At 34.9% G+C, this 19695-nt stretch overlaps 1 protein-coding gene across 1 annotated transcript in view; it reads left to right on the forward strand.

Moving 5' to 3' along the window:
* The window catches only part of LOC149790718 (uncharacterized), a 395180-nt gene that overhangs the window by 104719 nt on the left and 270766 nt on the right, over positions 1 to 19695 (forward strand). The window lies entirely within an intron of this gene.

Consider the following 19695-nt stretch of genomic DNA (forward strand, 5'->3'; position numbering starts at 1 on the left):
GGAAATTGCCTCGAAAATGTCTAAACTATTTAAAGCAACCTAGATCCAAATATTTCTGAGATTGCATTATTTTCTAAAAGGTTTTATTCTCTTGTATATCAATAAATAAATCAAGATAAGAGCTCTTTATATTTGCATTATGAAAAATTAAAAAAAAATATACTGGATTTGAGAAAAGGCGTGATTTATCAAATATGCATGTACGCACAACGAGATGTATAATACATCTCCACCGTAGCGACACAAGCGGACATGTAAAGATCCTTAATGTAAAAACCTTAACTGTAATTCGCCACCACTAATGCTATATTGGGAACAAAGTTTTGTTCACATTGCACACTATTGCGAGATAAAAACCTCAGTATGAACAGTGTTTGCCATTTCTGTCCCAGTATAAGTCGTGCATTCCGTTGGATGCAAATCACCCCAACCCATCAAACTTGCGTGTATTCCCACAGCCACATATAAGGTTATTTTTCATCTTGACGAAAATCGTTGAGATATTGCGATTGTTTATCAACGGTTGCTCACAATATGAAATTGTTACTCTCAATTGTCCTCTATGGGAACTGACAACGACGGCATTAGATATATAACGTATCAAAATAATTTCATAAATTAGGACAACAATCGTTACAACCAGTTTCACCATCGCCCCCCCTCCCCCATTTCTCTTCTGGTAGTGTAACACCACTTCCCAATGTTACGACCGTTCTGCATAGTCCTCGCAACCTTCAGATCTGTAAATAATAATTATCTATAATTATCTGCTTAGTTTTTAATGCTATGAGAAACCAGTATTTAGTTTGACTATCAATCGAACCCCTGTATTGTATTTGGTATTTTGTACTAAACATAGCAAACAACATTGCAGTCAGAACGTTTTTTTTTGTTTGGATGTCGTTTATAGGTTCTGGCACGGATGTTCTGTTCTTTGCTTTATGAAGAAAGGCTGGATCTTTGTTTTATTAGGAACTGCTTCCAGTCTATGCATAAGCAAAACACTGCAACGGCATAATACATAATCTATTCAGCGAAACAAGTTCTGTATCGTTCATTCTAACGTAGGAAAAAAAAAAACCAAGGCAGGTACATAGCTTACAGGTGTTTACAATACGGAGGAATATGAATAATGTATATAGCCATAAAATAATTTACCCATCACATAATTTTAAAAATGTATTGCTTACTTGCTTGTTGCATACAGGTAAACGCGATATTTAGGAAGTTTCAATGAGAGAATTGTTTATACTCGTACAACTCATTTTTTCTGCGTGCATTGATTAGTAAGGCGCTCCGACAAAGGTGAGTGAATTCTGTGGAAATTTCACGTGGTTGTCTGATCGCACGTACCTAGCTTTGTGCATAGGAGTCCATATTTAATTCAGTTCAGAAGCAACATGGAATCGTTTCTGTTGAATCTTTACTCATAAAAACTAAGGAAACAAAACAAAAACAAATCTTTATACTCTTCGTAAATCATAAGATTATTTTTGAAATGTCACGAGGAAGTTGCAGGTGGAGACAATGTAATATTCAACCAAGTTTTGATATCCAGCAATGATTACATAAATGACAGAGAAGTGGATATGGGGTTATTTTTTTAACCAATTACATATGCTCAACTTGTCACACGTTCGAAGATAAATGGAAATATTATGCAAACTGTAAAATAAAATCCAAAGTAATTAGTATCTTTCAGGAATTTGTCGTTACTGGACCTATTTGTGACAAATATAATTAGTTTTGGGTTATTTTCTAAGACATTTTTGGTTTTAACCATCGATACACCAGGAAAAATGGTAGTTTACCTGAGAGGAAAAAGATCCTTTGTAATTGATGTAAACTTTATCATGAAAATTCGACGGTGTTCTCATCATTAAAAAGAAACCAGCAGCAACAACAACAACTAGAAAAATAAAGAAAACAAGTTTGATCAAGCTGCTGTTCTAGATCATCCGGGCATAAATCAGACATGACGGGTCGTGAACGATTAAAACATATTACCATTGTACCATTCTAGATCATCCGGGCATAAATCAGACATGACGGGTCGTGAACGATTAAAACATATTACCATTGTACCATTCGGCTTCAGCTTCAGTATCAGATGTATGTTGAGAAGCTAACACCATCAAGTAGGTTCTGACCTCTCCGGTAATTTGGTTGCTGTTTGTTGGGTTTGTTTTTTCTCGACCGCCATAGTGTAATATGTTTAAAAGATATTTTACCGAAATACGTCACTTTTCGAGGTGGTAATACGGCTGAATCATTGACATAATCCTGATAAGAGTGTTAAGATAGTGGGCACGACGGTATTTGGGTCTCAGGTTTTGATTTAATGAATACTTTGCCTCCATCCTGGCTATAGTTACCTGTAGTCAGTCAATCTTTGGAGAACTTGAAGCAGCTGCCTGACACTTCATCACATCACTTTAAAGGCTTTGTACACAAGGTCATTGTATGGAAACGCTTGAGTAGCAAATTGCATCTTTTCCTGTTTGTGTGCATTTATATTAAACTCTCTCCCTCCCTCCCATTATCTCTTTCTAACTCCCCCACAGGCTTCACCGTATATAAGTATTTCATTATCCCCATAATCCCTAAAGACAAGGCGGGGATTATATGTTAGTGCTGTCCGTCTGTACCTGGGTTATGTCATGCAGCTACTCCTTTCAAGAAACGAAGGTGTTTAATAGCTGTTGAGCGCTGTTGAAGAAGTTTCGTCAGCCCCATTGTGTGGAGACTGGAAACTGATGACGCGGTTTTATAAGTTTATAATAATATAAAATATAACGTAGTTTACTCGTTTTGTTGGCAGAAATTTCAGAGTTCACTTAGGAGTGTAATAACTTTTTTCTCTCGCGCTGGTCCATATTATCTGTGCAAATTCTAAAAATACAAATGTAACTAAAAATCTTCATCACTTTCTCAAAGTTTCTTAGCCAAACAAGCGGTCCTAACTTGCATAGAAAACAGACGAATCTAATGCATAAGTAAAAAAATATTGGGAAGGGGAAGTCGATATTTAAATTATGAAAATGCTACACATATTAAAATGTTGATTTTAAATTTGCATCATCGTCAATTAAGTACACTCCCTAAACTTGAGAAAGATCAAGTCTTGTTTTTCGTTTATTATTTTCCAACAATACAGTTAAAGCAAGAACAAAAACGTAACTAAATCATATTAGCTTTCTTTATGTGTTAACATCCAGAAATGAAGCAATACTTAACGACCTTCTGTTGTCCAGCTTATGAAGAAACCGGTGTGGAAACTTCGGCTCAAATCACGATAGACCTTATTATTATAGTATAGGAAAAATGTACCGGTCCAAATCTTGAGAGAGCTTATTATTATTATCTTGGTATATAAAAAACTACCAGCCCAACTCTTGAAGGAACTTATTAACCTAGTACTGGAAAATTTCTTTTTTTGTCAGTGGCATATCAATCAGGTAAAATGTTTAAGTTACAACTAGATCAACATGTATTATTTTCATTTTACTAGTGAATTCTTCAGCAGACGCAATTAACAAACTTCCAATTAAGATCGATATCCAGCAAATCAAAATTAAAATGGCCATAAATATATACAGAATAATTTAAAGACCTCCCTTCTGTTCAAGATGTTAGCATGGCGTGGTCCCTCTCAGACTTGCATCATAAAAGAGACCCCCTAGCGCCGAAGGTTAAAGGATTTTATGTGTTTTTGTTTTCCCCCCATCGTGTGAGTTTTGTTTTTATTAGTTTAATTAATTTTGATCTAGGGTTTATACACCGCCCTACCCTAGTGTTTAGAATCTCCTTGACTCTGGCTGATCTTGGAGTTTTAATACAAAGAGTGATCCTTGCCAGGGATCAGTTTTGTCCGGTGTTTGCTTTATGTGTGTGCTATTTGTTTTGCAAATTATCCTTTTCGTTTTTTGTTTGTACAGACTGGCTATTAGAGATCAAATTCTTTAAGTTCTTACTTAATTCATGGTTCCGTTATGGCTCGGGTAGTTTGGTGGTGACACTTGTGAGCTCTTGGTGTCGGTACCGTGCCTCTCTGTCTTTTGGAACCTATAATAAAATTTTAGTGTATGTGCTTGTGTAGGAGGAAAGATAGATAGAAGAAGATTGAAATAGATATTTGCATGTTATGCGCGTGCATGTTGTGTATATTTATACCTTGTATTGCTTACTAGTTTGTTCACCGTGTTTCTGTTTTCGTAATGTTCTTGTTGCTGACCTTGCTTTTGAGGAGATCCGGTACGACCCGTACTACCACACGTGAGTCACGTAGCGTAGGCGTCGTACCATCATCTGTTCCTTAGTCAGCAAGGCCACATCCCTGTCCCCTGCATGTGTAACTGTTGTTCTAGACAATGTGTTAATTATACAAGGTATTTGTTGTAGATAGTCAGTTAAGTACAAGGATCTCTTTAAGGTATCCTATTATTTAAATTGTTTTGAAGGTGGATATTATTTGATTTTAAAGTCTTCCCTTACTATCTTCATTATGGAGATAATACAATTTATAAATTCATTATTAATCTTCCTGTCATTAATATTATTTGTAAATAGAAATAGCTTATCTTCTAGTATACCGTATTTATTTAAAATTTTGTTCTTTAACTCCTGTCTTTCTATATTTATTTTAGGGCATCTGATTATTAAGTGATCCTTTGAATCCAAATGATTGCCGCATAATCTACAATACGGTATTACACTTATAATATGCCTCTTGAACAGAAAGACTGAGCTTTAGGGATAATAATCTCTGATAAAAATCTGACAGTGTTAACACCCTTATGAACGACGAAGCCATGCAAGACACGAAAGTACTTGCCTTCAGTAGGCAAGCATTGATACCGTGTGATAAATGTCATATAATATAGTTCGGGGGCGCCTTATGATAACAGTAAACACTAAAAACTATAATACGCATTGAGGATACCTTCCTCTTCGTTGGCGTATTACCATGGAAACGAAATCCTTTCAAGCACTTAATTAGAAATAACAATCGGAATCGAGAAAGCATTACAGACATGGTAATATGGATGAAGACTACTTTTGATCTTGCTTAAAAACTAATCTCTTAAATGCTTGATAGCGTGATTGCCAAATTATTAAGTCAATGTTACTTTTGATTAAATATAAAAACTTCAATGCGTTTTTTGTTTATTGTTTCTTAAAGAAGGCTATTACACGATATGTGCAAAAAATGAATGCCATCTATTGTGCTCAACGAGCTAATCACCATGACAGAAATAATAAACAATAAATTGATAACCAAACACCTTTTTAGAATCACCTGTGATCTAACGAGAATCAAAAGGATGCAAGTGCACAAAAGGATTGGCTTTTATGATGCAATTTGTCAACACAAGACAATAAACTCGAATTTGTCGGAATTCCTTTTTCTGTTGGCATCATTATAAATACAGCTCAATACAAACTACTTCATTCCTCTTGTTCATACACCAATAGTATATGCTTACGAGATTTATGTCTAAATCAATTGAATCTTTGTCCATGTGAAGGAAACGGAGGAGATAACATACGACGTTAACAGATTTATGTCTAAATCAATTGAATCTTTGTCCATGTGAAGGAAACGGAGGAGATAACATACGACGTTAACAGATTTATGTCTAAATCAATTGAATCTTTGTCCATGTGAAGGAAACGGAGGAGATAACATACGACGTTAACAGATTTATGTCTAAATCAACTGAATCTTTGTCCATGTGAAGGAAACGGAGGAGATAACATACGACGTTAACAGATTTATGTCTAAATCAACTGAATCTTTGTCCATGTGAAGGAAACGGAGGAGATAACATACGACGTTAACAGATTTATGTCTAAATCAATTGAATCTTTGTCCATGTGAAGGAAACGGAGGAGATAACATACGACGTTAACAGATTTATGTCTAAATCAATTGAATCTTTGTCCATGTGAAGGAAACGGAGGAGATAACATACGACGTTAACAGATTTATGTCTAAATCAATTGAATCTTTGTCCATGTGAAGGAAACGGAGGAGATAACATACGACGTTAACAGAGTATATGATTAATGACCCATACTGACAATTTGAAATCCTGCGGCCACGTAACACGTTGACAAACAAACGTGTGTTCCCGCTGATAGTATTATTATTACTGTTGTTATGTTGTTGAAAGATCTTAGAATTCCGTTTGTCGATAGATAAGAGTAAAAAATAGAAAAATAAGACGTCACGGCAGTGCTTTCCCCGTGTTGATATTGGATATGTTTTTATTAATAATTTAGGTAGGATATTAACTTGTTTATCTTTTTTCGCATAAAACTGAGAATTCTTGTATTCATTACAATTTATCTGCCAAGAATGCCCCAACCGGTATGCAAACATCTTTTTTTCGCTGCCACGTGTACCATTTGTCTTGGGAGATATAATGAAGCAGCATTACTTTGCACTTAGATTATGCTATAAATGTTGATTGGACTCAGATAATGCTATTAATCTTGATTGTCTTAGCTCGTCCACGTGATGCAAGTAACTGCCAAATAAGGCAGAGTGACGTTAAAGCTTGATACTGCCTTCGTGACAGAAATTGATGATTTAAACTCTGACGTTAAAGGCAAAGTGACGTTAGCGATTCATACTGCCTTCGTGACAGAAATTGATGAATCAGATATAACTATTGCAAACAGACCTTCAGTTTAATACGTGACCCGTATTTTTTGTATAATGGAGTTATTGAGAACAAGACACAAATTAATAGCATGCAGTTTAATTCTTCAATTTTTAAATCACAAACTAAACGCGTATGCATGCGTGCATGTTTGTGAGAGAAAAAGTGAAAGACAAAGGCAATTTCGGATGGTACAGCTAGTTTTATGTTAGCTAATGGTTTGATAATTTGCAGTTTCATAGTGTTTGATAACAAATATGTAAACACATAGTTTAAGGAAAGAGTAATGAGCACATTTAGTATGATGGATTTCAAACACAGGTCGAGGAATAAAATATCTTTAATCTGGTGTTTATTGTCGCTAAATGGGTTATTCGCGTACAATCCTGCATTAGATACGAGTTGCAGTTAGTTTGAATCATATTATGTTACCCAGCAGTTGTGACAGCTGGTATAATAAAATGCGAATTAACGTCCGTTTAATTACAGTAAAACTGTATCGTAATATATAATTCAACTATAAAGATATTTATAGCCGGAACTTTCCTTCAACCCGATGAATATCTTTCACCCTCTCCACCCCTATCAGCCACCCCATCCCTCTTACTTCAGTCTGCCGAAAGTGACACAAGTGTCACAACATAAAATGCGCCGTACCTTGGAATTGCATTTATGAATATTGACCAGAAAGTATTGAAATTGTTACTGAGAGTTTTGTACTTTCGATCTTCCCCCCACCCACCTCATTCCTTTTCAGGAACTGCATAGGGTGGGAGCCAGTAATGACTATACTCATGTAAATGGTTATCATAGAGGCATGGTAACTACAAAGCTTCGTAAATTTCCACTCTGCAGTTTAATGAGGATAAAGGGTATCGAAGAAACGAAAGGGAAATGGACTAATATACTGATGTATTTTAAAAAGTCCATACTTGTTTCTAAATCATGTGGATCGTAAAATAAATCAAACAGGCACAGACATTATTTACATTCAAATTTTGTTTCAAAAGTGACAAGTTTTTCTTCACAAAGGTTTAATTTTGTATCAGAATTTGGGGAACAAAATAAGTATCACACAAATCTTTCTTAATTATATTACAAAAAGACACATGTAACTTTGCCTAATATTATGGTTTGTAGTGATTAAGTATACAAAAACAACATTTGTGCATAAGCTGTTTGAGAGGTCATTCGGACCGAATTCGTACCACTTTCACTATCTTTACTGTTTATCAGTTGTTTCCCCATGCTTTTATATGATTTAAAATCTTTTCCTGTTTTGGAAATATTCAGCTTTGTCCGGCGGCCAGAACAACAATTTTAAACCTAGATAAAAGAAAGTACACTGCTGTTGCTTTCTTGGGTTAATTCTTTGCGAAAGGTACATCTGTAAGTACTTAACATCAAGGCAGGATTAATGCAGTATGAGTCTCTGGAACAGCTTCAAAACGCATACACCCGCCTCCAAACACCCGAAACAACAAATGCCATTTCAATGAAAATGGCGAAAATGCAATTGAGGTGTAAGACTATGCACGGGCTGGCAAAATCATGCTATTGAGATCTCTGGAAAGCTTACGTTTCAGATATACGTGTTAAAGCCCAATAAAGATCATGTATGCATATGTAGAGTAGAAGGGGACATCAGAAGAATTCTGTGTAGTTCCCAGCAAAAAGATAATAGCAAAAATGGTAATGGCAGGAACCTTGCCAAAATTCTCAGAAACACAAAACACTCCAACCAAAAGTAAATGAGTACATTGGAAGGGAATATTAAAAGTAAAGATAGTGCAGCCCCGCCCTCCAAAGATGTATAATGCAAAAATAAGCCATTATGGGGAGGAGGGTGGGTGGGGGTGTAAACTCCTTAAAATACAAAGGCAAAAACATATAACTGTACTATTTAAATATTTTCAAGACCTCATTTGGAACACTATCAAGGTATAATACCAGTACAGATTGTCTGCATCCATTATCAGCTTCCTGCAGAAAGAGCATCAAGTCTATACTTCAAGCTCGAGTCGCATCATTATTGCTGGAAGAAAAGGAAAGACTTACCATTCCGAAGAATTAGCATGTTGTTTCTTTGGCAAATGTTACTGTTTTGGCTGCTATTAGGGTGGTCTGTTTTCTCGATAATGAGCTACAAATTTAGTTTTGGTGGGTGGGTTTTGGCTGCTGTTAGAGTTCACTTAGGAATGAGCTGCAGTCGTCACTTGATGTATTTAATTCTAGGAATTATAAAATAACACAAACTGAATCAGTTGTTTCCTCTTTAAGGTATAACATTTACGTGATGAATCGTAATGACAGAATATTAAAGAAAATTCATTTTTTAACCTACCAATATATACAGTTGATGCTGTTGTTGTTGTTGTTTGGTTTAACGCCATTTTTCAGCACAGGATATGCTATACACGGCGTCCAGTATAACTAGTGGACGAATAACCCTGGAAAACCCCAGGAAGAACCACTACTGGCAGGCTTTCTCACATACCCACGTTAGGCGAGCCTGAGACTCGAACCCACGCAGACAGAGGTGAGATGGCAGTGATCCGTAACGGTGAGCGCTTTAGACCACTCGGCCACTCGCGGCCTTACAGTTGATGCATTTAATGCAATAATAACTGATATTATGTACATAACCGTGGCATATCCGTACTATAAAATGTAAACAGTTCACATACATGTATGAGAAATATTGACTGTGCTATTGTCAACGAGATTAAAAAAAGAATGAAACTGATACAAAATTTTCAACAGTTTTTCTTAAGAAAGAAAGGATATTCATATGAAGCAATGCTAACACGGTTTCTTGAATGAAAACTCCGCACAGCTGTAGTGCTAGACACACGTATCTTATGCACATATTAAACGTGCGATATTGCTTTAATTTACGTAATGTACCTCCGGCTCTAGTGTAAGTCGTGCCCAAATACATATAATATAGACCCTGACCTGCCCTTGCATACAACACCAGCAGATCATTGTCTATGGTGTTTACATTGCTGAGTAATCCTATCATATTGTATAATCCTAACTGCATTGGTTACTACAATCGATGTAGCCAGAACGACGAAGCAATGACCAAGGTCAAATGTGCGCCTGGTCAGAGCACAACCGAAGCATAGCCCCTGTTTATTTTACTATCATATGTTTGCATAGTTCAAAATGATTGGCTTTGCTACCTAGTTTAGGGTGTTTCGTCTGTGTTTCTAGACTAATTGGATTCTTTGTAACATACTGACATAGCTTAAGAAAAAAAGAAGAAATACTGCATTACAGGGGCTTCAAATGAAAGTGTCTTGAAAAGTATTGTTTCTTCAACAATTGTCTCCATGCTAATATAAAAGAGAGCCAATATATAATATTGGCTCTGAGGTAATTACTGTGACAAAAATGTTGAAGTCGTTCTGTGAGAAACTGGAGGTTAGCAACCGCCCAATATTTCGATTGCAATACATGGGTGATCTGTTGCAATGAATAAATTGTTTCATGATAATAGTACTTTCTCAGTAAAGTACATACCCGATCCGCACACCCAAGAAAACTCCAAAACAATGAATAATATTTACATTCCCATGTATGCCTTCAAAATCTATTAATTATCCGATATTAAAAAATAAAAACATTTGAAAGGAGATGCAATTTGTGTTGCATTTAACATAGAATCTTCACATGCATATCTAATTTGGTCCTCCTTTTCCTGTACAATGCTACATTATTGGAAGTTTAAATTAGACCAGGTAAATTTTCATACCAGGTTGGGTCCAGCGTTGGTCCTGTACCAGTTTAGATTTAGGGTTTAAATTATTTCATGCAAATCCGTATCAAGCAGCTCGTCGTGAATATATCACTGAAATTAATGGGATGCAACCGATTAATGGTACCTTAGAGAAAATCTGGGACTTTTTGATGGAACTTGGATATTACACATTCTGGCACTATATTTTACTGATTTTCTATTTTATCTGTAGTTTTTATTTTAGATATCTTTTGCAGAGTTTTAATATCTGTACCATTGTAATATTTTCAAAATCTGTTACCGTTTTGTACTATATGTTAACGTTATCGTCCTATTTCTTTTCTTTGTTGCAGTTTGTTATGGTGCCATTTTTAGAACTCGCCCTTTAATCGGTATCTTAAAGCCAGTTTCGTACTAACGTGCCGCGGAAACCTATGCATACGTTCCATACATAATATACAGCTAAACTGTTATTACATCATACCTCATGGATATCGTTTGAAATGTAGTAACATATTTTTAGAATGTCTACTACTGCAACTTGCTCTGATGTAATAATTATAATACAGCTAACACTGCGTCGATGGCTGTAGGCATAAATGAGTTTGCTGATGTGTTCACGTCTCTCTTCTGTCCCTCGTTCCTTGACAAACTTCATCCCTGTTCGAATTATGCGGCAGATTTTGCCTGTATTGGTTGTTGTTTTGACTAGGCATATACTTTTGAAGTTAGCATGTACTCTAGCACAGGAAATATTGGTTAGCCTGTCTGGTCATTGTTGTCTTTCTGACAATTGACATATGAAATTAAGCTCACCCGAAAAAGCACGATAATAATGTCTTAACATGCGGATGAACTAGATATACAACAATCAGGAATAACAACACAAACAGACATAGTTCATTAGTAATTTTGACCCAATCAAATCAGATAGAATAAAAAATATTTGTGGTACCTTTTGTTCAGATTTGAGGAGTTTTATCCGTGCCATTACTCTGATAATTTGCTGATGGTGTTAAAGTATATGAGCTGGTCCTATCCGCAACTTACTTTTCAGGATTGCACACGCATCGACGATTGGAAATGAATCAGGACGGTTCTAAAGCAGTGAAATTCAAGAAATATCGTAATCATTTCTTGCTAATGGGTAAGATATACAGGGCTTCAAAGAAAGCAACAAAACATATTATGATTCTTGCGTGCTCTTAGGCGTGGAAGGTCTATCACCTTTATTAGTTTATTGATTCCTGCATTGATATGACCAGTGAACAAAGATCGTGGCACTTGGACGCAGCAGAGACAAAAACCCAACCAACTGCATGAATATTTGTACATTTACTGAATCCGATAACATTGCCAAAAAGAAATATAATTTTAAATTACATGAGACTGATTTTGTAAAACTTTTTGTGAATAAAGAAGTTATAAAATTAGAGGCAAATATTTCATCTGTGTACCGCCGTGAAATGTCTAAATATCGAAAAGCAAAGTTTAGGTATGCACCAATTGCACATTTTCCTCAAGTTTGTTGAACATTTACATTCACGTACAGGACTTGGTGTCATTTTTTAACTAAGCATATTCTTTGTTAGAATTCACATTGAAAGGATGACAAAGATGGCGTATTATAACGAGCCAATCTAATTATAATATGTTTGCACGCTTCAAAACGAAAAGCGGTTTGATTTGTCGTTTTATGGGTTGTATTAACTGTTATGTTCCTTCAATTCATTAAAGCCAGACATTCTTATATCTTCATCCATGTATATACTAAGGATATCTGGACGTTTCGGCATGCACAAATGTTTTTTTATTGCTACTTGCTCGATAATGCAATAATATAATGAAGGAGCGTCGCTTTTTTTTGTTATACGATCTTTATTAATGATGCATCTAACAGGCAACTCATATTATATTTTTTGCAGACGTGGCATATTTTTTATGTTTTTGAATAAATGTCGACTCTTTCACCAACCTCCAGAAAAATCTTAATAACCTAAATGGTAAACCTCCTCTCTTTGAATTTAATTCTCATTTGTGACTAACATCAAAGGTGTCTAACGTCTAATCAAATTAGAGTACCTTGATTAACAATAACCTGTATAAAATGTATTTTTTGTGTATGGTCATTGTTTCGTTTAAAGGTATCGTGCTTGTGTAATGAAGAAGTAGTTATGAGTACCGATATTAACGGCAGACAGTCAAGGGACCCATTTAGTTGGTTTTTAGCAAAATATATATAGATAGGTAAGGAGGTAGGTAGATAGGTAGGTACTTGTAGGTGAAGAAATGCAGAATGCTGCCCATCCTTTCTCTTGGATCTGAGCGGTAGAAAACTAATTAGGTAAAGTAAATGATTTTTACACCAACTTTTTAAGCTTTTGCAGCCATCCACAATTTTTATGAGGTCTGGTGTATTTCAGTTTTCACCAGGAGGCGAGAAAATATTTGCCTTGCACACATATGGAAAATTCAGTACAGTATGCGAGTGTACACAGTAAATACACATCGACCAGAGCTAAAATATCACGTCGGTGCTGTGTATTTCGTGAAAGTGCTTACATAATCTGGAGGGAGAGAGAGAATTGTTTCCTTATATGATCATATGATTACAATCATGCTTCTGCTTCCAATTCATTTTGCTGCAGAATACGGCACACAGCCGAAACGTCCATTTTTAAACATAGAACGTTTTCTCGCAAATTTTATATATCTTGATTTATGTCGTAGGATTTCCGGAAGAATGTTTAGTCGGATCAGAATTAATTACTGGGTCGAGATGCGTGTCTGCTACGCATATGCTGCCGACTTTGCTTAGTCACTTTTTGGTGATGTGTGCTTAGTCGTGATGGTATATGGACTGGTTCCTTTAGGCAAGGCGATGGGTGCAATTTACGCACGAACCTGGGTTCCAGTCTCCGTAGAGAACGAATAAAAATCCTTTAACCTGTATGATGGTATTATTTTGTATTAAATATGAATTCTGTCTTTTAGTGTCAATCATTTTCCTGTACTATCCAGGGATGACAATTTCCGTTCTGTTTGGTGTATATTTATTACCCCTCCCTCTCTCTGTCATACACACACACACACACACACACACACACACACATATATATATATATATATATATATATATATATATATATATATATATATATATATATATATATATATATATATATATATATATATATATATATATATATATATATATATATATATATATATATATATATATATATAACTTATGTTGGGTTTATATGGCTGTGAAAGTAAAGTATTTATTAAAAAAGATACTGTGTTATCAGCATTGAAACAGAAACATGCTTTATATTAAAATTCTTGACAACGATGACCTTGAACTCCTGGTTCTGAACACGATGATTTCAGGCGAGTTCCGAATGTCCAGCCCATGTTAATGCAAAATTCGCATGCTCATTAATTGCAATACTACATAAAGAACTTACGATCGAAGTAAAATCGGAAAAAATTATTTTCGATGGAAAAGATTTTGAAAACATTGAATTCTTCAACATCCTAATAAGTTTTCCAAATAAGTGTTTGTGAATAGATTTAAATAAAGACATATCTGTAAATGCACAATGTGTACGACCATCTCGCAGGCAACATTAAACTGCCATCATAGTTGTCAGAAAATAATCAGTTTTAAGTTATGTTACACGACACAAAGTACTTAAAAATGTTATTGGGCATAATGTCTGTAAGTACTTGAACACGTGTGTCCACTTAGGAGAGGAAAAGCAGTCTAAAAATATGGGTGTTACATTTTAGTAGCATGTAATGGGGCAAGGACCAAAATTACATCTTACCAACTTCTTAATTTTGAAATTATATGGCTGACATTCCCCTGTCGACTTTGGTTGTTTGTTGTTTTGTTTTTGTTTTGTCTTTATGCATATAGTTTTCTTAAGGTTTCCTTGAATATCTATTGTAAAAACTTCCCTAATAGCAAACGTTTAAACTCGAATACAATCTTAATAATAGTTTTTCAAGATCAATGTAAAATAATAATAATAAAAAAAAAACAAAAAAAACAAAGACAAACCCCTCCCCCCCAAAAAAAACCCCAACAAATTAGTGAACAGTAGAAGTTCAATACTGGAAACCCCATATCGTGTGTTTAGGAAGAGTCCAATCAATTGGTAAAATATTGCAAAATTTAAATAATGAAAGAATCCGATTCCATGGAAGGAAAACACTTAAGTGAATAACTTTGTTTAAATCAGATTTATAACGTTCTTTTTTAATCTATATATGTTTAGATCCAACTGATGTTTTCTTGCTGCAAGGTTTTAAACACAGCAACATCCATCCTCACGCGGGGGGGCTTTATATAGAACATGCAAATTATATTTAGTAGTAGGATACGGTTATTTAGGTACGTAAAAACTCAATCCATCCCAGCTAAAGTAAACAGATAATCAACCGATTTTACATCAAAATCCATTAACTTGGTATTAAAAGCAGCACTGGTAATGTAAATTGTAATCGGTTGTAAACTTGTGTTGATGACGAATGAGATAAACTGTTGATCATTCTCGAACAATTTTCCTAACTTTCCGTTTTGCTTTTTATATATGCAAGTGTACTCGTCATAGAAGTTCTTCCTTCTAAAACTCTTGTTATCGGTTTTGTTAATGTTCTTTTCTTCTGATTATCTTGAAATGGTGCGTATCAATTACCTGTGCCTTTTGTAGATAGTGCAGGAAGTATGTGTCAGATTCATTCAATGGTTGCTTGCATATACTGCAGGGAAGAAAATAATTTTGATAAAGTATTGTGCATGACATGCACAATTAAAACGGCAAAACCATAGTCGTTTATGTTACATTATACTCAAGAATGCATTAATGGAGATATTACAGATGCCAAATGGTTGATATGTATCTATACTGGAAACATAATCAATACAGTTAATAATATTGGAGGTGGATTATGAGTTTATGTTTTGCAAAGATAAAGGGAAACAATCTTTTCAAGATCCAACCATGTTACTGTTTGGCAAAAGACAATCCTTTCCCCACCCATAACGGCTGCTAAAATGGCCACGTGCCTTACTCTGTATAATTAAGACAAACGCAAGGTTTGATAGATGACTGTCAATTGGCTAGGAGCGCAAAACGTGTTTGCTATTACCTAGAAGTGAAGTGTGTGTGTGTGTGTGTGTGTGTGTGTGTGTGTGACTTGTATTTTTAACGTAGCTTTAACAAGTTGTCAGTCATATCGCTACTATGTCTGCAGTGTGGCAGTTGATAGTGATGTCTAGCACTGGGGCATCATGCCGCAGACATGTAGCGTGATGTCCCAACCAGTCATATTATTCTGACACCATGTTGACCAGTCCTAACACTAACCTCTTAATGCTGAGCGCCAAGCGAGGCAACTGTTAGTACCATTTCTGTAAGTCTTTGGTATGACTCGACCGGGTAGAAGTGAAGTAGCACGCAGTTCGTATTGTTAATGGGGTTACAGCTTTTGCACTGAAGTGAACAGCTCTAACTCAGTGAGTTCGGAAATTTAAACCAGGTAGCTAATGTCGATTGAGTAACAAGTTGGAAATGTAGGAAACGAGCATACATGTTTACAAAGAATTAGCTTTATTTTTCCATTCAAAAATCGTATTTTATTCGGACGTATGTGTGTCTGTCATCAACCGGTTTTACAATTTCGAGCTTTCCTCACGTACACACACGTACGAGCTTCTTGTTGTAGCTGTATATATGCGTAACTGTTGAAAGAAATTGTTGCGAATGTTAAAAATTTTCGCCTGGTATACTGCTGTATATTGATTGCTTCTTCGGCTACAAATTTATATCTGGAGGGTTTTCTAAGGGTTACTGTCTTTCATTCATGTTGACTCCAAATGAAGATACTGCACCTTTTCTACAATGTACAGTCATTGTTAGATTGTCTTTCCGTACATCCTGAATCATTATTGTAGATCTTGGTAAATTGACTTCCAAGGACTGGAGCCATTCACTAATTTTCAATATTAAAATAAAATAATAAAAAATTAACAAAGTCGGTATGCACGAGTTTGAGAGAAAGTTTCAACATACAATTAAAAAGTCAAGAAAAATGTTTTATAAATCGGCATGCCTCGAGATTCGAACTCGTGACCTCTTGTTTAGCAGCCGGTGGTGATAAATGAAAGTTTCAACATACAAATTAAAAAATGTTTTGAAAATTTTGAAATGCGCGAGTTTTAATGAAATTTTGATAATCAAAAGTAAAAGAAATATAAAACAATTGACACTGAGAATTTCGAACTTGCGACCTCTTGCTTGGCAGACGGCAGTCATAAGAAAACGTTTCAACATAAAATTAAATGAAGTAATTAAATATAAAACCACTGGGACGAGCGAGTTTAAAAGAAAGCTTTAACATATATTTTTTTTTTTAAAAACAGTAGCAAAAAGAATTGGATGCCACCGCGAGTTTCGAACTCACGATCACTTGTTGACAGCCGAGATATATAAAGAAAGTCAAATGTAGGTGTTCATATATGTAAGATATATATGAAAGCGTTTTTGGACGAGTGAAAACGGGCGTCATATAGTCTTTGTTGTCTAAAATGTTGATAAACAACTCTGATATTGATTAACAGCATTAAGTGTTTCTGTTTCCTTAAATTTATGCTTTAATTTCTGTTCGTGGAAAACTTTGGAGTTGATTGTACGTATCGTCCGTACCTTTAAACAGTACTATAACAGCGCTGCATCACCTCTTAACTTAAAAGGACGTTTGTGATTTGTTCTTAGGTGAGCTTAGAGTCACTGATGTCAATAGGCCAGCACATTAGTTATTGAATAAATGAAATAAATCACAGAGAAAGAAAATGGTTAATAAAAACTTTCAATTGTCGTGTAAATAAGGGAGCAAAGAAAAAAGGAAGTAATAAGTTATTAATTGTATTACGCAGATATATATTTATTACAGGCCGAAGTAGGTAGCAAACAATATATCCTCCCACCAAATCAATTAGCTTAAGTGGCGTTACAGTAATTGGCTATTAAAAACTACCTCTTGTAAAATTTTCTTCTCTTAAGCATTGTCACGCTGCTCAAAGATACTACGTTAGATTATGAGAAGTTATTTTGTATAAACATCAGTTTATGAATATTTGTTTATTTTATTTATTAACTTTCAATGTATCTTACCTCAGTTCCAGCGGCAGTTGTGAAGTTATTGGCAATGAGGTTGCACAGTCAATTTCCATTTGTCGCCTTAATTTGGATTTAAATAGCATATGTTTGGACAGTAGTCATTAAGAGTTGAACAGCTGAATTAAAGCACACACCCCCATCACTCACCCGTTCCCTTCTCGACGACTACAACATGCTTGTAATCAAACATGTGATCTGTTCTCTAAATAATTGTTTTTGAAAATCATTCAAAACTAATTACTTTTTCATGTTTGGGTGTGTGTGTGTGATTTGGATTTTTAACGTAGCTTTAATAATTTTCCAGTCATATTGCTACGATGTCTGCAGTGTGACAGTTTATAGTGCTGTCTAACACTGGCCGCAGACATGTAGTATGATGTCCCACCCAGTCACATTATCCTGACACCAGGCCGACCAGTCCTAACATTAACCTCTTAATACTGAGCGCCAAGCGAGGCAGCTGTTATTACCATTTTTGTAAGTCTTTGGTATGACTCGGCCAGGGATCGAACCCACGACCTCCCGCTTCCGAGGTGGACGCTCTAACCACTAGGCCACCTGAGCGGTTTTTTATGTTTGGATTAGCATGCCTACAATCATGGTTTGGTCATACAATCTGAATCCACACTAAGGATTAAACCGAGACTCAGGAGTATAGGTTGAGACCTGAGCACAGGACGAGAATGTTGTTTTCAGAAATACATCGTTTGAATAAGCCAGGCAAAAGGACATAACAGTGGATCCCAATATCCAACAATCCTGTGACAGCTGTACATTATTTGTTCGCACAGTATATCTGACAAAGTTTCTAGGGCATGACCTACTGAATTTTTTCACCGAGAAATAAATGGAAATGCTCTATGGTATATTCCTAAAGACGGCGTTTTTTCTCTTTAATTTCATTGATTAAATAATGTTAGGTTATTAACTCAAAGAATACGAAATGAACTTGATATAAAAAGCTCTTATTTTACACGTAACGGAAAGATATATTTGACGCATACAGTTTTCTTCATTGTCATTGCACTGCAGTTGACGTTGTTCGTCCTACGTCTTCATTTATATATCCATTACGTTTAGCAAAGAAAACTACACGTATACATTTAAAATACAGAATGTGGAAGCTAAATATGCGCATTGAAGATACAGAATAATATTTTGTAATTTTCTCCGATATATGCATTTATTTACAGATTTAATGTTTGTTGGAACTTGATTAACCATAATATTAAAATAGCTTGAAAAGGGCTAGAGAGGTTTACATAGTGTAATTCTCATCGGAATTAAACTGTACATATAAACATCTAAATTAAACTGTACATATAAACATCTAAATTAAACTGTACATATAAACATATAAATTAAACTGTACATATAAACATATAAATTAAACTGTACATATAAACATATAAATTAAACTGTACATATGAACATCTGAATTAAACTGTACATATGAACATATGAATTAAACTGTACATATAAACATCTGAATTAAACTGTACATATAAACATCTGAATTAAACTGTACATATAAACACCTGAATTAAACTGTACATATACATTCTTGAACATGCATTTCAGTTTAACCCGTTTTCTCGTTATACTTTCTTATGAGTGTATCACATTTGTTTTTTTTTTTGCACTGAAGAAAATATAAAAATAATAATGAAGTTCAACAGTTCTAAAAATACGCAACACTCTAAATTTACGTGAAGTTCCTTCTAACTGCAAATCCAGCACGACAATTCCATGCACATGAAGATAATTTAAGTTTGAGTAACAATCACATCCTATCCGTACGTTGTTAAGTCTAATGAGTAACACATGTTCGATGATTTCGAAGCATTTTGTCTTTACGATATTATTCCATAATAGCGAAAACATTTTTAAAAAATCTGAAAAATTATAAAGTAATTCATGTAAGATTTAGTTAAGATTAAGATTTTACTTGACATGAAAGTTGAAGAAATTTCGCACGTTGTCAACTCAAGTGATAGAAAGTAGACTATATGCCGACATACATATGTAATATTTGTTCGTGTACATTTAATTTCCAAAATATGAAATATTTAATTGCTAAGATATGAATGAA

This window comes from Sinohyriopsis cumingii, chromosome 10, assembly GCF_028554795.1.
Source record: "Sinohyriopsis cumingii isolate HCF-2022 chromosome 10, ASM2855479v2, whole genome shotgun sequence".
NCBI classification, from domain to species: domain Eukaryota; kingdom Metazoa; phylum Mollusca; class Bivalvia; order Unionida; family Unionidae; genus Sinohyriopsis; species Sinohyriopsis cumingii.